Source organism: Tachyglossus aculeatus, chromosome 1 (assembly GCF_015852505.1).
Source record: "Tachyglossus aculeatus isolate mTacAcu1 chromosome 1, mTacAcu1.pri, whole genome shotgun sequence".
NCBI lineage: Eukaryota > Metazoa > Chordata > Mammalia > Monotremata > Tachyglossidae > Tachyglossus > Tachyglossus aculeatus.
The window spans coordinates 120547944-120568426 of NC_052066.1; the positions used below are offsets into that span (position 1 = coordinate 120547944).

At 42.5% G+C, this 20483-nt stretch overlaps 1 protein-coding gene and 1 non-coding gene across 2 annotated transcripts in view; both read right to left on the minus strand.

Moving 5' to 3' along the window:
* Positions 1 to 20483, minus strand: part of HPCAL1 (hippocalcin like 1) — a 160874-nt gene that overhangs the window by 57451 nt on the left and 82940 nt on the right. The window contains exon 2 of the mRNA XM_038750172.1: positions 18196 to 18306. The gene's annotated coding sequence lies outside the window, so the exon portion shown is untranslated. The remainder of the gene's footprint in view (positions 1 to 18195; positions 18307 to 20483) is intronic.
* On the minus strand, positions 20094 to 20231 carry LOC119937043. The gene has a single exon (XR_005453912.1). It is a non-coding gene; the product is annotated as a small nucleolar RNA SNORA7 (small nucleolar RNA).

Here is a 20483-nt window from a genome sequence, read left to right on the forward strand (position 1 = left end):
TAGCCCCACTTCCACTACTGTCCTACTGTGCGACCAGTAAACCAATCTATTCATTTATTGGGTGCTTACTGTGTGCAGAGTACTGTACTAAGCACTTGGGAGAGTATGCTATAACAATAAACAGACTTATTCCCTACCAACAATGAGCTTGCAGTCTAGAGTGGGACCTTGGGCAAGTCATTTGCCTCGGTTTTACTCATTGATAAAAATTAATGAATGGTATTTATTGAGCACTTACTGTGTGCAGAGCACACTACCAAGCACTTGGGAGAGTACAGTATAACAGAGTTGGTAGATATGTACCCTGCCCACAATGAGCTTAGTGGGGGATAAAACAATTGTTCTCCCTCCCTCTTGTACTGTGAGGCCCCGGGTTTGGGTCCAGAGAGAAAGGGGACAGAGGAAAGGAGGCAAGAGGAAGAGAGTGAGAGTGAGAGAGTATGTGTGTGTGCACTTTCTCCTCATTCACTCCAACAAAACCATGCCATGTTGTAACACTGCTCCTGGAGTCTCTCTCTGACCTCGCAAGAGCTCACACTTTAAAGATACATTTTTCTGTGTGGACCAACTTATTTATTTTCCAGAGTCAGGAGTTTTAACTCATTTTTCCATTAGGCAGCTTAGGAAAAAAAAAAGAACACAAAGAAGGCCCAACTGCAAATGTCACGAAAATGTCAATCTGGAGCCTACATCAATGAATAGAATGTTTGTCACCCACCAATTTGGGCCTTCATTCCCAGTAGTGCAGGCAGCAAGGAAAGTTACCCTGTTGTAATTGAAAGCAAGGAAAACCTGGGTTTTAATCAAATGGCAGTCTGAAAACAAACCTAAGGTAGCCTCCTAGAATCAATGGAGGATGAAGCTGATAAAGAAGGATCTTCAGCAAAGGATGGTTTTTAAAAAGGTTTATAAAACACGAGGGGAACACATCATCTGAAAGCTGAGATATATTATTCATTCCGAAAATGAGAAGACTCTGGGCTACTGTGATTGAAAAGGTTCGTGAACCGAAGCTAATAGAATACCGTCGGATGTCACTTAATTGACAGCAGAGAGATTTTCTTAGTATCAGATATTATAAAACAGCAGCTCTACAATGCGTAGAAACTCAACTTGTTGTTGGAAAGTGAAATCAGTTCAACCTGGTTTCTGATATTAATACAGCCACTGTAGCTCCAAAGAGCCATTTTGGATAAACATTTCTAGGAAGAAATTCCACCGATTATATTAACTCTGCCATAATTTCTCATGTTCAGCTGACACTATTTCAAATAACAGGTCATCTCAGCTAAATTTCCAAAGGAGGGAGTTGGAGCTTTCAACCACCACCAGACAATTTTACATAATTCAATTTTATTATCATTTTTGGCTTCGAAAGGACTCACTCAAAAGAAGTCCTTTTTATTTGAGAAAGCTTATTTTAGGCGGCCTGGCTTTCAGGTTTAACAGGGCACCCAGCTTGAGTTTCCAGCAGAGTTCCACTGAACAAAACTCCACTTTTTCACTTTGAAGAGAAAGGAGCTCTAGGAAAATAAATTTTAAGCATTCAGGGAAATGCCTCTGTGTTTCTTCCATGTGCTATCAGTAACTGGAAGACGCAGAACATTTTTCATTGCTTATTTGTTATGGCGACCACATTCAACAGCAGTCTCTCACACTCATATTTTGGGCATTTGACTTTAACAACAGGAACAACCTGAGGACACTAGACATCTGGGTACTTTTAAAGTCAAAAGTAAGAAGCTGGAGTAGAAACTATATTTGCTTGCTGGATATACTTTGTACAGCCCATCCACTATTCTCAATGAATTTTGAGGCATCATAAAATAATTGTATTCAATTTGACTTACCTTAAGATGTTCAGCTTCTAGATAGACTGCAAAAAGGAAAGCAAATAGACATGCACGAGGGCAGTGGATGACCCTAGGGCAGGAGTGGAGTCTGTGGGCTAAATTGCAGTGTTCCAAAATTTGATCAGATGTCCAAATACTGGCAGGCAGTTGTGTGGAGGAAAGCAGATGATCAAGTAAGTCTTACAGTGAGAACCATAAAGAGCCAACGATTGGAATGGTTTTAAGGTTAGAAGCAAATTGGCACCAAGCGGGAAGGGCTGTGACTTACTCATTAGTCAAATCACTTGGGCATGGGTCATAAAACTACCAAATGCCTCTTCACCAGGAAAACATTGGTAGCTGAGAGATGAGAGCATCTGGGCTCCCAACTGGTTATGAATTGCTGTAAATGGGAGGTAGAGTTGGATTGGCATAATGTGGCCCACACTCTAGCAGAACCATTTGTAGAGGGGTACAGGGCTCAAGGTAACTCAGGGCGGGGGTGACAAGCTTGAGGCAGAAGTAGAGGTGTTTCCAGTGTCAATCAGTCAATCATATTTATTGAGTGCTTACTTTGTGCAGAGCTCTTTGGAGTATACAATGTAACAATAAACGGACACATTCCCTGCCCACACTGAGCCTTCCGAGCTACATCGTGGAGCAGGGACAGGCAGCCGCAGAGCTGAAAGCCACCTTCCTCATCCCCCGCCACCTCCACTGCAGCACCCTACTCTCTCTCTCTGTTTTTTGTTGTGAGTATATCTCTGTATTTTCCTCTTCAATTGTGAATCCATCCCTGCTGTCTCATTAGATGTCCCCTCAAAATGTTCAACTCCTACTTTAAGAATAAAGGCATTTATTATTACTATTATTATTATTATTATTATTATTATTATTGCCTGATGTGTCAAACACCATTTTTTTTTAAATATATTGATATCAGTTAAGAAAAGGAGCATGGTAAGGGATAAGTACAGGGAACTCCCAGAAATTTGGTAAAAAAATGATAGAAGGAATGAATTAATTTTTCACTCCAGATTATCTATGTTTCAAAGCAATACAATACTATGGGTTCTCAAAACTAGACTTCATCTCACAGGTCATCTTGAACGATTTTTCCAAGTCTAGGTGATGCGCCACTATACAGAATAGTGTATTTGCTATGAACTATTTCTTCCTCTCACAACTTTCTCTTTTTACTTAGTTCAGTGTTCTAAAGATGAGAAAACTGAGGCTGCAATAGCAATCTGAGAGTTTTTGACCTTTTCAGGAACATCATGTTGGGGATATGCTAATAGACAAGTGTCTTACTCAAGGAAGTGACCTACAGAACACAGAAGAGGGAGTACGGTCAAAGGGCTTCTTTGTTGAATAAAAAAACCTTGCAAATCACAGTAGTTGGTGACATTTCCTTCTGTGACACTTACTGACTACATTTGCTGCCTTGCACCAGAGATAATGACAGTCACAAATAAAGTAATAGTTTTTCCCCCATTCAAAATTCTGAATGAAAAAAATAAGATGACACACCACCTGTGATTGATTTCCTCAGTATTGAGATCAGTTTCAGAGAAAGCCTCTAAATCCTATAAGCATTTCCCTTGCTAAACTTTCGACTCTATTGTCAAGCAAGATAGTGGTGATCCTCTTTAAAGGCTTTTTAAAGTTTTAAATTTTCAACTTTGACTCTAGAACATCAAACACATTTAGTTTCATCTCTTCAGACCGTGCATGGAGAGCAGCAATACGATCTAGAAATTAGCAAGGTTTTATTGAAAATGGCAATCACTGGCCCTAAAATCATAATGGTGATTTTCTTTTCAAAGCAAGTTGCTCTGCTACCCTCTCTTTTGACAGAACAGGAAACAGAAGGTGTTTCTCAGGTTTTGGGCACTGTCAAACTCAGGCCTGAGCTCTGGGAAACAAAATCAAAAGAAGAATGACCATATCTTGAAAAGGGGTGAAAAGGGGTGAAAAGTGGGGAGAGGATGTAGTATTATGCCTATGGAGCTACCTAAATTATCCAAGGTGGAAGTGTTTGGTTTAGAGAGAACCTAATTAGCTGCAAGGGATCCTGGAAATAATCCAACTACAGTTACCTATATGATCAGCCTGTCTTCCCCAACATCTGCCTCCCACTTACTCATGTCCAGTGCCAAGAAAAAGAACAGTTGTGCCAAATGAGGATATTTCTCCAGTTTCACCACAGTGAGGCTCGGTGGAAAGGACACAAGACCTGGGTTCTAATCTCAAGTCTGCAATTTGCTTACTATATGATCTCAGCTAAGGCAACTAACCTCCCTACGTCTCAGTTTCCTCAGTTATAAAGTGGGCTTTAAATACATTTTCTCTTCCTCAGACTAGGAGCCCAATGTGGGACAGAGACAGTGTTCTATCTGATTATTTGATATTGACCTCAGAGTATAAAACAGTGTTTGGCACATAGAAAGTGTTTAAGAGATGGCATCATCTTTATAAATCTGGCAGGGGAAGAATCACGACTAGGAACACAAGTCTCATGATTCCCAGTACAACTGTTTTACCCAATTTATGGGACTTTTCCATAAACACAAAATATAACACCCAGGGCAGAAAGGGAGCACGATCTGCCTTAATAAAATTATGCAGGGAGAAAGTGGGTAACTAGAGAACTGTACGTCAACAAATTCCACAAAATCAGCCCTGGGGACACCTAGTGAAGGTAATAGGTTCAAAAATAAGCAAAAGGAAATGTTTTCTCACACTCTAGATGGGTAAGTATAGAGAATTTATAACCACAGGAAGTGGGGCAGGCAGAAGAAAGCAAAAAATTGGAGACGGATATTCAAGAAAGCTTCAGACTTCAATTGTGATGCTCATGGCCTGCTTAGGTCGGTTTTTCTAGGGTTCAAATGTGAACTCTGAATCAGCTGCCAGGTCCTTTGTTGTACTATAATGGGGGACCGATCAGGCAGGTTTCCTTCAAACGGCAATGCTGATGTGAATTAGCCTTCACTCTGCCCCTTGATCAAAAACAATTTGCTCAGTAGTCATCAAGTCCTGGTTTTCTGATGGTGTCAAATGCTTCTGTAAGACCTACATAAACGACCAGTAGAAATGTTATTTCTTAATTTTTTCCTATTTAATAATAATAACAATGATGGTATTTGTTAAGCGCTTACTATGTGCCAAGCAAATCAGGCCTTTCGTGCTGCATTTTGGACTGAAGTTGGATTGTATTCCAAATCAGTCAATGAATAGTTTTTATGGAGCACCTACCTTGAGCAGAGCACTACTAAATGCTTGGGAAAGTACAAACCAATAGGATTTGGTAGGTATGATCCCTGCCTACAAGGATCTTACAAAGAAGAAGTATGGCCTAATGAAAGAGAACAGGCTTGGGAGTCAGAGGACCTGGGTTCTAATCCCGGCTCCATCATTTGTTTGCCTTGTGACTTTGGGCAAGTCACTTAACTTCTCTGTGCCTTAGTTACCTCATCTGTAAAATGGGGATTAAGACTATGAGCCTTATGTGGGACAGAGACTGTGTCCAACCCGGTTATCTTGTAACTACCCCAGTGCTTAGTACAGTGCCTGGCGCATAGCAAGTGCTTAACAAATACCTTAAAAAAAAGTAATGATAATCTACAGTAGTATGTCCAGAAGGACTACCGCCTGGATCATGCAGGCAATCAAGAGCACTAAGGAACCCCAAGAGTTTCCAGTTAGCTCACTTGTTTTTCTCCTTGAACATAGGGATTATGAGGGTGTCCCTGAAGTCCCTTAGAATATTTTTATATTTACTCATTCAGTCAGTCATATTTATTGAGCACTTACTGTGTGCAGAGCACTGTACTAAGCACTTTGAAGGGAGAAAGTGTGATTGCTTGGTGGATTTGAGAAGGGAGGGCATTCCAGGCCAGAGGAAGGACGTGGGCTGGGGATCGACGGTGGGACAGGCGAGAACGAGGCACAGTGAGAAGGTTAGCACCAGAGGAATGGAGTGTACGGGCTGGGATGTAGAAGGAGAGAAGGGAGGTGAGGTAGGAAGGGGGAAGGTGATGGAGAGCTTTAAAGCCAATAGTGAAGAGTTTTTGCTTGATACGCAGGTTGATAGGCGACCACTGGAAATTTTTGAGGAGGGTTTCTGTAGAAAGATAATCTGGGCAGCAGAGTGAAGTATATACTGAAGTGGAGAGAGACAAGAGGTTGGGAGGTCAGAAAGGATGCCGATGCAGTAATCCAGTCAGGATAGGATGAGCGATTGTACTAACCAGAAAGAGCTGAATCCTCCTGTGATGGCCTATCAGGGCCTGCTCTAACTGGAAACAATATTCTAAAGGAAATCTCATGAGCCAAGATAACCTCCTCCCTGTCCTTTGCTTTCACTTTAGTGTCCCTTGGGTTCAAGAAAGGCCCATGTGGACACTTAAGCATTATATTTCCTGCTCGCTTATAGATTTCCTCAGGCACACCATCCGACCCAGGTGGTTACCCATTTTTAAAGAATGTGACTGCAGTATAGACTACCTTGAAAGTTGGAGCTACTATGATGCCCTCATATTTTGGTTGGTCCTCCAAGCTCTGTAGAGTCTGTCACTAGTAGCATGGGCTGATGGTAATGTTTATAGATCTACTGAGAAGCAGTCAGGCCTAGTGGATAATGAAAAGTTGGCATGGTACTATAAGTCCTGTTAGTCTCAAAACTGAAGGGATTGTGGTGTCTACAGTTAAAGAAGTTTAGAAGTGTAGTTCTCACGATCTCATAGCATGGGCTGGAATGTGTCTAATCCCAGCTCCCCACCTTTCCTGCTATGTGACCTTGGGCAAATCACTTCACTTCTCTGTGCCTCAGTTCCCTCACTTGCAAACTGGGGATTAAGACGGTGAGCCCCTTTTGTGGGACATGTACTGTGTCCAACCTGGTTAGCTCATTATCAACCCCAGCACTTAGAACAGTGTCTGGCACATGGTAGCACTTAACAAATACCATAAAAAAGTAGAGTAAAAAATGAGATTAGGTTCTAATTAAAAAAAGAGAACAAAAAGCCCCAGCAGAAACCTCACGTGGATGAAATAGTGATGGTGGTGATGACATTTATTGGGTCTTCACCAAATAACATGCTTGGTATTAAGCACTTCTCAAAGGAATCAGTGTAAAGAACCTGCTGTAATTGAACATACTGATCAGAAAGACCTTCACCTGAGGTACATGTCAAACTCCTTTGCACTTTTCGAACACCCACCATTTTTTCTGGCATGCAGACTGACTATTCAGGTTCATCTTAAGAGCCTATTATGACAGTATGCATTTGTCTTAATGAAAAACCCAGCACACATGGGCATTTGATAGATGCCGAACTTTTGGCTAGAAAGACACAGTCTCGCCCAAGTAGATCCCTGCTGTCTATTTTTAAGCATTTGGCTTTCCCTAACCGTTGTTTCTGACAGCACAATGAGGTAGGACAGCCAAGTTTGACAGATGGGGATATTGAGACAGAAAAGTTTTCCATAATAGCAAAAGCATAAGGGGCAGCCAGGATGAAATTCCTTGATTGCAATCTACAAAGGTTGGAAATACAGGTTTAGGGATTCAAAACAAAGAGTGGAGAGCAGAGTTTTGAGGGAAGGGGGGCAGGAGCAGGCTGCTCGTAACTGGAGGGGCAGGGAGGGAAAGGAGACACAGCTATAAAAAGAGAAAGGCCTTTCTGAAATTAATTGAGAAACCAAAGCTTACCGAAAACAGTTTGTTGAACTACAATACACATTTCCTGATTAAGATCAGATAACTAGATTCCTTTCCCCCTCTGGGACTCGATCCAGTACATTTCTAGAAGATAATGTACTAGGTACGTGCCTAGGCACTGTGATAAGTGCTATATAAATAGAGAAGGAGATAGAAAGTTGTTTTCCCAAACTGTCATGGAACGTATTTTAACTCTTAATTTTCCCTCCAAAATCCTGTCCTCCACCTAACTTTCACATTGCAGTTGACAACACACCATCCTCCTTGTAACGTTGGCATTTTCCTTGATTCGGCTTTCTCTTTCAACCCCGATACTCAACCTGTGGTTAAATCCTAACAGTTTTTCCTCCACAACATTTCCAGAATCCCCACCTTTCCCTCCATCCAAATGGCTAACATGTTGGTACAGGTAGTTGTCATATTCCAAGCTTGACTACTGTACCGGCCTCCGTGCTGACATCCCCGCCTCCAATCTCTCCTCTCCCATTCATACTTTACTCTGCTGTATGGATTTTCTAAAATGACTGTATGCATTTCCCCACTCAAATACCTCAAATGGTTGTCAATTCCTCTCAACATCAAGCAGAAACTCCTGACCATTGGGCTTTTACACTCAATCAGAATTCTCCCTACTTCCTATCTATTCTCATTTCCCAATACACTATTCACTGTGTTTCGTTCTTGTCTCTCCTGATGCTGACCGCTTGGTCGTGCCCCTGCGTGGAACTCCCGCCCACTTTAAATCCAGCAAACCACTTCTCTCCTCATTTTCAAAGCTCTCTGGAAATCATCTCCTTCTCCAAGAGGCCTATCCTGGATTAATTTCTCATCTCCCCATTCTGTATCCCTGACAGTTGTCATTTCAGCACTTCCACATCACCTAAGCACTTAGTTACTCACACCTCCTGTAACACTTAAATACATTTCAATCAATCAATGGTATTTGAGTGCTTACTGTATGTACAACACTGTACTACGCACTTTCATTCATTCAATCGTATTTATTGAGCGCTTACTGTGTGCAGAGCACTGTACTAAGTGCTTGGGAAGTACAAGTTGGCAACATATAGAGACGGTCCCTACCCAACAGTGGGCTCATAGTCTAGAAGACTGGTTGAGTACAGTACAGAGTTAGTTGACACCTTCCCTGCCCACAAGGAGTTTACAGTCTACACATCTTCATACTATTACTTCCACTTCTCTGCAATTTATTTTAGTGCATAGTTCTTCTGCTATACTGTATGCTCCTCAGGGACAGAAATCATATCTACTAATTCTACTGAACTTTTCTAAGAGTTTGATACAACTAACTGCACACAGTAGGAGCTCAATATAGACTTCTGATTGATTGTTTTATTAAGGATTATGGAATTTCTAGGACATAACAGAGGGCTGCCCAGGATACCTCAAATTTGCAGCTTATTTTTTCTCTTTAAGAAACCATCAGTGATGATGAGATGAGGGTTAAGACAGAGAAAGATCACAGAAAGAAATGTCCAGCATGCTTTTACTGCTTTGGGACAGGTCATAATTCATGGTCCCTCTTACCTTCATCAAAATCAGAAAAAAAAAATTTCTGAGTTATCTGGTTAACATGAAATTACTGACACAATGCCAGCCAATGTGTTCCTTAAATTTATAGCTTTTCACCAGGTGACTTTAGAGGCACCTCTGCTAGACTCACTAGTCCCTTGTGATAACAGAGCTTCCCACGCTAAACAACAGATGAGCCTTGATGAAGTAACCAACGGTAGTGCTAGTGGTTTGCGCATCTCTTGCCCCTGCCAATCATGTACCCATTGGGCAGTGGGCACAGCAAGCGAGTAGGCAGGTAGGGTGCAGTCCATTGTGGAGAATTTAATGAACAAAATCCAACTATGCCCAAAGTGACTGCAGAATAGTGTCAAGGCCATGCAGAGAGTTGTAAGGCTGGTCACTGTGGCTTTGCCCCACCCACTTTGGCTTTGAGTGTCCATCAAGCAAAAACGTCCCAGACTATGCCTCCAGGGATCATTTCTACAACATGTTCTGACTCACCATTCAAGATGGGGGCAGGGGTGGGCGGGTGAGGTGAAACTGCCAGAATCTGGAAGAGTGCCTGCTGCTACTGCTATGCCATCCATGAAGGTTTCTGACTGAAGATCATTAGCCTGTCAAAATAGACTGAACTTGTCTATGTAAAATAAAGACATTCCTAAGATGGTTAGAGGTAATTAAGAAGGATCCATTAGCTGAACACAGCTTTTCAAGGACTAAGGAAATATACAGAGGTGTTTCGAAATACCGTAGGGGGTTCTGTCATCGTGGGTGACAACAGGGACCGGTAATGGGAATCCTCGGGAGCACAGCACGAAGTAGCTGATAGACATACTTTTGGGGTTTGGTCTTGTCACTTGACAGGTCGTAGGGGTCACCTATCAAAGGTCATGCTTTTGGACTGGTGGGACAGATTCCCTTAGCCACGGTGGTAATGGCAGCTGCTACTTTCATTCAGTCATTCAATCATTTTTATTGAGTGCTTACTGTGTGCAGAGAACTGTACTAAGCACTTGGAAAGTACAATTCGGCCACCAATAGAGACAATCCCTACCCAAATACTGCTGTCTCCTCTTCAGCAGCAGCTCACGCCATTGCCGCGGTTGGAGCTACCACCATTAAAGTTGGAGTGCCTCCCTTGGGCCGGGAAACACATTATCCAGCTCTGTCGGAAAACCCACGCCAGCTCAGGATGGTCAGTTTGGAAATGGCCCAAGCTGCTTGTTACTTACCACCTCCAGGCATGGGAAGTTCCATCAGAGAGAGTTCATTCATTCATTCATTCAATCGTATTTATTGAGCACTTACTGTGTGCAGAGCACTGTACTAAGCACTTGGGAAGTACAATTTGGCAACATATAGAGACGGTCCCTACCCAACAGTGGGCTCACGGTCTAGAAGGGACTATGAGTTATTCAGTCACATCCTGCTCTCTCCTTATTTTCCTTTCCCCTCTTACCCCACCATGGCCTTGTCCCCACTTAAGACCTCAACTCCCTCCTGCCTTGAGTTTCTAAAGTTTAGTCATCTTATTTGGTCAGCAGCTTAGGCTCTGGAGAGTTTTCTTCGTCAGGTTCTAATCGTTCTGCTACTCAGCCTCAATTAGTATCTCTGGGTGTGAGTGAACCAGAGGAGGTCAGTGAAAGGAGGACTTGGATGTGAGCTGCTTGAAGTGTAACTTTAGATATAGTTTCTAATTGTTTGGAAAACACTGACCAAACAGATGAATATGATACAGGCACAATTTTGGACTACTTGCAGTTTGCTTGATTTTCAAATTGGCTTAGCATGCATCTCTCTTAGTTTGCAGTTTTACCAGGTGGCAGTTTTCTTATTTTCTAAACTTAAATTTGGGAGGACCCTGCAGATATGACATCACCGAAGGGCTTCATCGCCCCTCATGTAGCGAACTTATTGAGCCCACACTCACATCACGGACCTGATCAATGGAAGGTACCACTGGAATATATCACCCCAACAACTCTAATGGCCTAAGTCTGCGCCCAGACTGGGGTGTGGATTCAAACCCTGACCCGGACACTCCAATACAATACTTCTGGTTTTGTCACTCTCAATGGCTGTAGGGTGAAGAGCGATGGCATTTGTGGACACTTGTAGCGCCATATGCATTCCCTGGGCACACAATGTGACATACTGATGTCATATGGAACACCTTGCGGATGTCCATCCCATTCTGCCCAAACCTACTGTGATTCCCCACGGAGATTCCTGAAAACACGGGAGCTACTGCCTACCCACAGAACTCAGTACCAGGAGCCAAGACGGAGGCAGGCCAAATGCTGAAAATAAAAATACCACATACGGAGTCATCGTGTGCCGTACACATTCTGGACAGAAAACAGTTCAGCACAAAACCACACTCTCTGATCAATATAAAACCAGATGAATGCAGGGAAGCAGCATGGCCTAATAATGTAAAGAGCTGGGGCCTGGGAGTTAGAGGACCTGGATTCTAATCCCGGCTCTGCCAATTTCTAGCTATGTGACCTTGGGCAAGTCGCTTTCCTGTGCCTTGAAAAATCGGGATTCAATTCCTGTTCTTCCTCTTTCTTAGACTGTGAACCCCATGCGAGACATGGACTGTGTCCAACATAATTAACTTGCACCTACCCCAGCGCTTAGAACAGCGTCTGGCATGTAGTAAGCGCCTAACAAATACCATTAAAAACAAAAAGGAATGACCACCTTCCATTTTAACATCAATGGCTTGTCTCAATAAAGATGAGCACCCAACTTCTTCCAAAGTCCTAGAGAAGCCCATATTTGAATGTTTGGGGGTAAGGAGGTAATGGTGGAAGCACTCAAGAATTAGACTATCATTCAGATGGTTATCACCCACGCTATCCCGATACCCACGTGAGGCAACCTGATTACCTTGTATCTACCCCAGCACTTAGAACAGTGCTTGGCACATAGTAAACGCTTAACAAATGCCATTATTATTATCCTCTGCTGCTATGTCATGACTCCTTTACTGGTGGCCCATGAAGCAGGTCTCACGTAAAATAACTCAAATGCATTTTTCCGCAGAAGGGCCATGATGTCAAGTGCTTCTCTAAAACCTACATGAACATTTGCTGTTTGTTTTCTTCAACTCATTTATTAATGTTATTATATATATATATATATGAGTAGCATCGATAAATTAATAAGACATATTATTTGAAAGAAGACACAACTGATGGCGAAGTTCATTTATACAGCACCCACTATCCCAGTCACACCATGTACTCTAAAAAGCTGTTCCTTATGTGGTGACACCAAGTTTCAGTGCTCTCCCCCTAATAATAATAATAATAGTAATGCTGGTGTTTGCTTAGCACTATGTGCCAAGCACTGTTCTAAGCAAACTACCACAACTGACCTAATGGATAAGCCACTGGCCTCCCAAACCTGGGATTTTGTCTCAGCCAAGGTGTGAAGCCTCAAAAAACCCAACAACATGAAGCCATAGTTCCTGCCAGTCAGCAACCAAAAAAGTTTAGAAACTAAAGCAATTCTCAGGACCCCTGTTTCTGAAAGTGAAATGGACGAATAATGGTAAAATTGGCTCAATTGAAAGATACCCATCAACAACTTGATTGGAGTTTGGTTACCATTTATAGTCTAGAGTTCATATAGGGTGAGAATTGAATGAATACAGTCATAATTGACATGCACCCTGAGGAGGCATTATCACCTAGGCTCCTAGCACTATAATGGGCATTACAGGCTTTTTCACATCTTACAAAGGAGACACCATCACCACACTATACCTTGAACTTCTACTGGGTAGAGAGGACATTACTAAGTACTTGGGAAGTGAATGGCTCCTGCTGCCTACACACTACCAAGTTGAATGCTCTCAGCCTCAGTTTACCACTATGTCCTTACTGGTCCCCAGAGTATCCAGATAGGCTGATCTCTCCTGAGGAAGACCAAAAAGCCAAACACATGCCAATGCTAGACAGCCCAGACAAGTCGGGAGTCATTTCCCCACAAGCTAAATATTTTTGCCGCTCATATTGAAACATTCATCTGGATCAAAAGCTAGAACAACATGCAAGCAGCTGGCTAAAATGTAAGGTCAAGGGAAGAAAAATGGACTTGAACCCTATTTATACTAAGAGACTAATGAGCTTTCTTTTTTCCAAGTAAAATGGCTGAATGCCTAGGGATGTACCTATAGCTATTAATGATTAGATGAATTACTCTCCCCCACCTTCAAAGCCTTATTGAAGGCACATCTCCTCCAAGTGGTCTTCTCAGACTAAGCTCCCCCTTTCCTCTTCTCCCACTCTCTTCTGCATCAACCTGGCTTGCTCCCTTTGTTTTTCCCCTCTCTCAGCCCACAACACTTATGTACATATCTGTAATTTATTTATTTGCATTGATATGTCTGTCTCCCCTAATCTAGACTGTAAGGGAATGTGCCTGGGCAGGGAATGTGCCTGCTAACTGTTGCACTGTATTCTCCCCAGCACTTAGTATGGTGCTCTGCACACAGTAATTGCTCAATAAATAAGAAAGGAAAGAAAGAAAGAAAGACAAGAAAGACAAAGGAAGAAAAGAAAGAAAGGAAAGAAAGGAAGAGAAGGAAGGGAAGAAAGAAAGGGAAGAAAGAAAGAAAGGGAAGAAAGAAAGGGAAGAAAGAAAGAAAGAAAGAAAGGGAAGAAAGAAAGGGAAGAAAGAAAGGGAAGAAAGAAAGGGAAGAAAGAAAGGAAGAAAGGAAGGAAGAAAGAAAGAAAGGAAGGAAGGAAGGAAGGAAGGAAGGAAGGAAGGAAGGTAGGTGGGAGGGAGGGAGGGAGGGAGGGAGGGAGGGAGGGAAGGAAGAAAGAAAGAAAGAAAGAAAGAAAGAAAGAAAGAAAGAAAGAAAGAAAGAAAGAAAGAAAGAAAGAAAGAAAGAAAGAAAGAAAGAAAGAAAGAAAGAAAGAAAGAAAGAAAGAAAGAAAGGAGAAAAAAGAGAGGGAGAGAGGGAGAGAGAGAAAAAGAGAGAAAAAGAGAAAAAGAGAAAGAGAGAGAAAGAGAGAAAGAGAGAGAAAGAGAGAAAGAAAGAAAGAGAGAAAGAAAGAAAGAAAGAAAGAAAGAAAGAAAGAAAGAAAGAAAGAAAGAAAGAAAGATAGGGAGAGAGAGAGAGAGAGAGAGAGAGAGAGAGAGAGAGAGAGAGAGAGAGAGAAAGCCTCAAAAAGGATTGGGAGAAAGAAAATCATGAATTCTCTGAAATTCCTCCCACCATTGGGGCAGAAAAGACAACCAAGTGGGTCAAACACTACTTTGAGGTCCTATACATTTCATCAAAATATGTCTTGCCCTCTAAACCCTCAATCTACTTTACAATCCAAGGACTCCCTTCAACCCCACACTCCTCTTTCCAGATTCCCCTTAGGGATACATCAGGTACATACATGACCACCCATTTCTAAACAGACCCTCCAACTTTAGGTGAGAACAATTTCAGATGGACCACCCTAAATGAGGATTTTGGCGCGAGCGTGTGTGTGTGTATGTGTGTGTGTGTGTGTGTGTGTGTGTGTGTGTGTGTGTGTGAATGCATTCAAGACCAGGCAGAAAGAAACTTAATATGAATAATCAGAATTAGATTCTTCTCCTGAGTTTCCCAAGAACTAGTAACCTTGGAGGTATTTTCATCTTTAGTCATTGGGTTGTTTGGTAAATTCATTTTCAATTGACAAACAGCTGCTTACTAGTTCACTTACTTTCTTAAACTTAAAGAAAATTTCCTGCCACAATTAACTTTGAAATAATGAACATCAGATAGTACTAAGGGCAGTGCTGCTCCCTGCGTTATTCAGAGCCACGCTGGAAACGATCCCCCACCCTCAAGGGGTTCGTGTTCTAAAATGGATAAATTGAGGTTGAGCCTCCCCAAAATACTTCCACACAAAAGACTATACCACAAGAATAAAATAATGAATAAATATTTACACTATAAAGACACCGTGGTGTTCCTGGAATTGAAGATGTGGAACGTGGGAGTTTCTTGTGCAATAGGGAGGAAGGTGTGGAAGAAGAGAAGACACTTTTCTTTATACCCTATGTGTTCATGGAGGAAGAGACATTTCAGGAAAACCTGGAAGGAGGGAAATTTTAGTAAATGTGGATGGGGAATATTGTCCTAGCTGAAAGAGTCACTAAAGAGAAGGGAGAAAAAAATGGACCAAAATCAAATAGGATCATAACCCAAGAAAATAGAGCAAATGAGATTCTGAAGGAAAAAAACAAACAGACCCTTTCAAGCAAATGTACTTACTGAGGGCTTACTGTGTGCAGAGCACTATACCAAGTTCTTGGGAGAGTATGGTACAACAGAGTTGGTAGACAAGTTCCCTGCCCACAACGAGTTTATAGTCTAGTCTTTTCTTAGTAACATTTTCATGTAGCTCTCTGACAAAAGCACGACCTATTTGCAGTTCAAGCTATGAAAAGAATACTGCCATTTCTTCCTAGAGTCGCAACAAACCTGATGCCCCCTGTTCAGTGAAATCTGTCCTCTTGGTCTTCCTATGCCCTGCCTCCCCTAAACATAATGGCAATTTAGCCTCAGATTATCAAAAAACAATCCATCGGGTGCCTTTTAAAGGAGTCTTCTCAGAAAAACGACACCATTCAACATTATAACACCTTTGGATAATATAGTCTCACCACACATCAAATCAATCAGCCAATGGTATTTACTGAGTTCAGTCTCTCATTTTATCCCATCTGAATTACTGCATCAGCCTCCTTTCTGATCTCCCATCCTCCTGTCTCTTCCCACTTCAGTCTATACTTCACTCAGCAGCCCAGATTATCTTTGTACAGAAATGCTCTGGGCATGCCACTCTATTTATTTTATTAATGATGCATATACAGCTATAATTCTATTTAATCTGATGGTATTGACACCTGTCTACTAGTTTTCTATTGTTGTCTGTCTCCCTCTTCTAGACTGTGAGCCTGTTGTTGGGTAGGGACTGTCTCTACATGTTGCCGACTTGTACTTCCCAAGCGCTTAGTACAGTGCTGTGTACACAGTAAGTGCTCAATGAATATGACAATGAATAAATGAGTCCTTACTGTATACAGATCACTGTACTAATCATTTGGGAGAATATTACACAACAGAGTTGGTAGACACATTAGTTCCATAATGTGGAACATAATGTGGAAAGCAGACAGAAACATCTCCAATGTGCCTTTCCTATTTTTTCAGCTAACCTCACTAATCTAAGGCCATGTTAAAGCTTGGCGATCCAGTGACTCTCAATTCGTACTCAGGTATGTAGGTCCCAATCCTCAAATCTAATTCACAGTTTTTGCCACTCTTAGGAACGCATTTTGGGATTCAACATCACTGACATAATACACTCCATATCTGGACATAGACCACCCATCTGGGCAGCTTCTTAAGAGTCTTTCAGGGGTTGGTACAAGAAGCTATGTGAAGAAAAATGATCAAATGTAATGAGGCTTGATGTTCCATATAAACAAACCACCAAATCCTGTCAATTCTTCTTTCACAACATCTCTAAAATCTGCCCTTTCCTCTCCATTCAAACTGCTAATACACTGTTGATCCAAACACTTATTTCCCACCTTGACTACTGCATCAGTCCCCTCGTTGCCTCCCCTTGCCTCCTGGCTCTCCCCTCTCCAGTCCACACTTCACTCTGCTGCCTGAACCATTTTTCTAAAAAATTGTTCAGTTTATGTCTCCCCACTCCTCAAAAAATCGCCGACTGTTGTGCATCCAACTGTACTGAAAGCTCACCTCCTACAGGTGGCCTCCCCAGTCTGAGTCCCCCTTTTCCTCTGTTTCTCCTCCCCTCCCCACTGCCCCAACTCCCTCTCTCTGCTCTACCCCTCCTCCCCGCCCCACAGCACTTGTGTATATTTATATACATATTCATTATTTATTTTATTAATGACGTGCATATATCTATAATTCTATTTATTTAGATTGATGCCATTGATCCCCATTTTACAGATGCGGTAAGTGAGGCAAAGAGAAGTGAAGTGACTTGCCCAAGGTCACACAACAGACAAGTGGCAGAGCCCACGTCCGCTGACTCCAAAGTCCGTGCTCTTGCCACTGGGCCATGCTGCTTCAAACACAAGTGAGATCCCACTGAGATAAAAACCACCAAATTGAAGCTACTACTACAGTCACTACTACAGAATTAAATCTCCCATTTCCATTCATTCATTCAATCACATTTATTGAGTGCTTACTGTGTGCACAGCACTGTACTGATTGGAAAGTACAAATCAGCAACATATAGAGACAGTTCCTACCCAACAACGGGCTCATAGTCTAGAAGGGGGAGACAGACAACAAAACAAGTAGACAGGTATCAATACCATCAGAATAAGTAGAATTATAGCTATATACACATCATTAACAAAATAGAGTAATAAACATGTACAAATATACACAAGTGCTGTGGGAGGAGGAGCAGAGGAAAAGGGGGGGGCTCAGTCTGGGAAGGCCTTCTGGAGGAGGTGAGCTCTCAGTGGGGCTTTGAAGAGAGGAAGAAAGCTAGTTTGGCAGATATGTGGAGGGAGGGCATTCCAAGCCAGAGGTAGGACGTGGGCCAGGGGTCGACGGCGGGACAGGCGAGAACAAGGCCCAGTGAGGAGGTTAGCGGCAAAGGAGCGGAGGGTGTGGGCTGGGCTGTAGGAGAGAAAGGAGCTGAGGTAGGAGGGAGCGAGGTGATGGAGAGCCTTGAAGCCGAGAGTGAGGAGTTTTTGCTTGATTTGAAGGTTGACAGGCAACCACTGGAGATTTCTGAGGAGGGAGTAACGTGCCCAAGAGCATTTCTGTACAAAGATAATCTGGGCAGCAGAGTGAAGAATAGACTGAAGCGGGGAGAGACAGTAGGATGGGAGATCAGAAAGGAGGCCGATGCAGTAATCCAGTTGGGATAGGATGAGAGATTGAACCAACACTCTCTCTTTCCACTCTCTCTCCCAGCCCCTTTATGCCATTTCTCATGTCTACATGTCAAAAAGGGCCATCTGTAACTCCACGGTGAATGATCCCTCCCGTGTGACTAGTGTAGTTCCTGTGAATGGCTCTGCTTCCCAAAGTGTAGCACTTACCTTAAAACAGTAATTTTGCAAGATGCAATCAGATGTCAATCAGTATCTCATCCCCAACACAACCTGCAGCCGCTTTTTTAAAAAATCTTGCTCTTCAAGGTGTCAGAGTTCCTAGTACAAGAAAATAAATTCCAGTTAATATGCAGGAGTGAAAAGCTGATTAACAAAACATCTAATAGCATTTTACACCAAAAAAAAGCATTATAGGTAGCAAGGCCTAGTGAAAACAGCGTGGATCTGGGAATCGCAAGGCCTGAGTTGTAGTCTTAGCTCTGCCTTTTACCACTGAGTGATAGTGAGTAAGTCACTGAATCATAGCTACTAAATCTACTGTACTCTTCCAAGTGCTTAACACAGTGCTTGACACAGAGAAAGCACTTTTAAAAAATAATACTGATTGACTTACCCCCTCTTTGTGCCTCAGTTTCCATTAAATAGGGAAAGATACCTAATTGTGGTATTTGTGGTATGTGCCAAGTACTGAACTAAGAGCTGGACTAGATACAATATAAGCAGTTGGACACAATCGCTGATCAACATGGGGCTCACAGTCTGAGGAGGAGGGAATGCAAACATCTTGCCTTTATTTTGACACATGAGGAAACCTAGGCTCAAAGAAATTAAGTGACTTTTCCAAGGTCAGGAAGTAGCATGGCTTAGTGGAAAGAGCACAGTCTGTGAGTCAGAGAACCTGGGTTCTAATCCTGGACTCCATCACTTGTCTGTTGTGTGATCTTGGGCCATTCATCTGTGTCTCAGTTTCCTCCTCTGTAAGATGGTAATTAAATCCTCCTCCTTCCCACTTAGAATTGAGCTCCATGTGGGACAGGGACTGTGAACAAACTGATTATCTCATATCTACTTTAGAGCTTAGGACAGCATTTGGCGCAGTGCCACATTTTCTCCAAAAGATGTTCCCCTATTAAGCCCTCTTTTCCCTGTCTCCCTCTTCTTTTTGTGTCAGCTATGCACTTGTATCTGTGCCCACTGGGCATTTCCAAAAGCACTTTTGTACATATTTATAAATTATTTATTTATATTAATGGCTGTCTCCTCCACAAGACTGTAAGTTCATTATGGACAGAGAACTTGTCTCCCAACTCCCTTAAATTGTACTCTCCCAAGCACTTAATACAGTGCTCTGCACAAAATAAGCACCCAATAACTACCACTGATTGACAGTATCACTGAAAAAAATCCATAATTATAATAATTATAAGTTACAGGCTAATGAAGAAACTGGAATGATGCCCAGGTCTCCTGACTCCCAAACCCCTGCCCTTTCTACTACGACAAATGTTCTCTCTACCTCTTAAACTGTGAACCCCCATGAGACAGATTGTTTTGAGTCTATTATCTCGTATATACCCCAGTGCGTAGCTCAATGCTTGGCATATTTTGTCTTGTCTTATGCCGTCGAGTTGTTTACGACTCATAGCGACACCATGGACACATCTCTCCCAGAATGCCCCGCTCTCTGCCTGCAATCGTTCCGGTAGTGTATCCATAGAGTTTTCTTGGGAAAAGTATGGAAGTGGTTTACCATTGCCATCTTCTACACAGTAATAATAATAATAATAATAATGGCATTTGTTAAGCTCTTACTATGTGCAAAGCACTGTTCTAAGTGCTCGCGGGGGATACAAGGTGATCAGGTTGTCCCACGTGGGGCTCACAATCTTAATCCCCATTTTCCAGATGAAGGAACTGAGGCACAGGGAAGTTAAGTGACTTACCCAAAGTCACACAGCTGACAATTGGCAGAGCTGGGATTTGAACCCATGACCTCTTACTCCAAAGCCCGGGCTCTTTCCACTGAGCCACGCTGCTTCTCTAAACTTGAGTCTCCACCCTCAACGGTCTCCCATGCTGTTGCTGCCCTGCATGGGTGAGTTTTGACTTGTAGCAGATTGCCTTCCACTCGCTAGCCACTGCCCAAGCTAGGCATGGAATGGGTATGCCTCTGCTTGGCTCTCCCTCCCATAGCCGAGACTGGTAGAGTACTGGAAACTTTCCAGGTGCGACCCTGAGAAGGTAGCTTGGCATATAGTAAATGCTTAAAACAACAATAATAATAAAAGTAACAGCAATGAACCCCCTATTAAAGATTAAACAGGATGTCCACTTCAAAGCTACACTAGTAAAGATCAAGGCCTGCAACTGGTTCGGTGGAAAGAACGGTGAATAGGGGAACACCTGTTGAAGCTAGGCCATTAGTGGTGAAAATTTCCGATAGAAGAAACAACCAGGTTCCTCTGTGAGGAATCCTGAAAAAAAAAAAGCCAGCT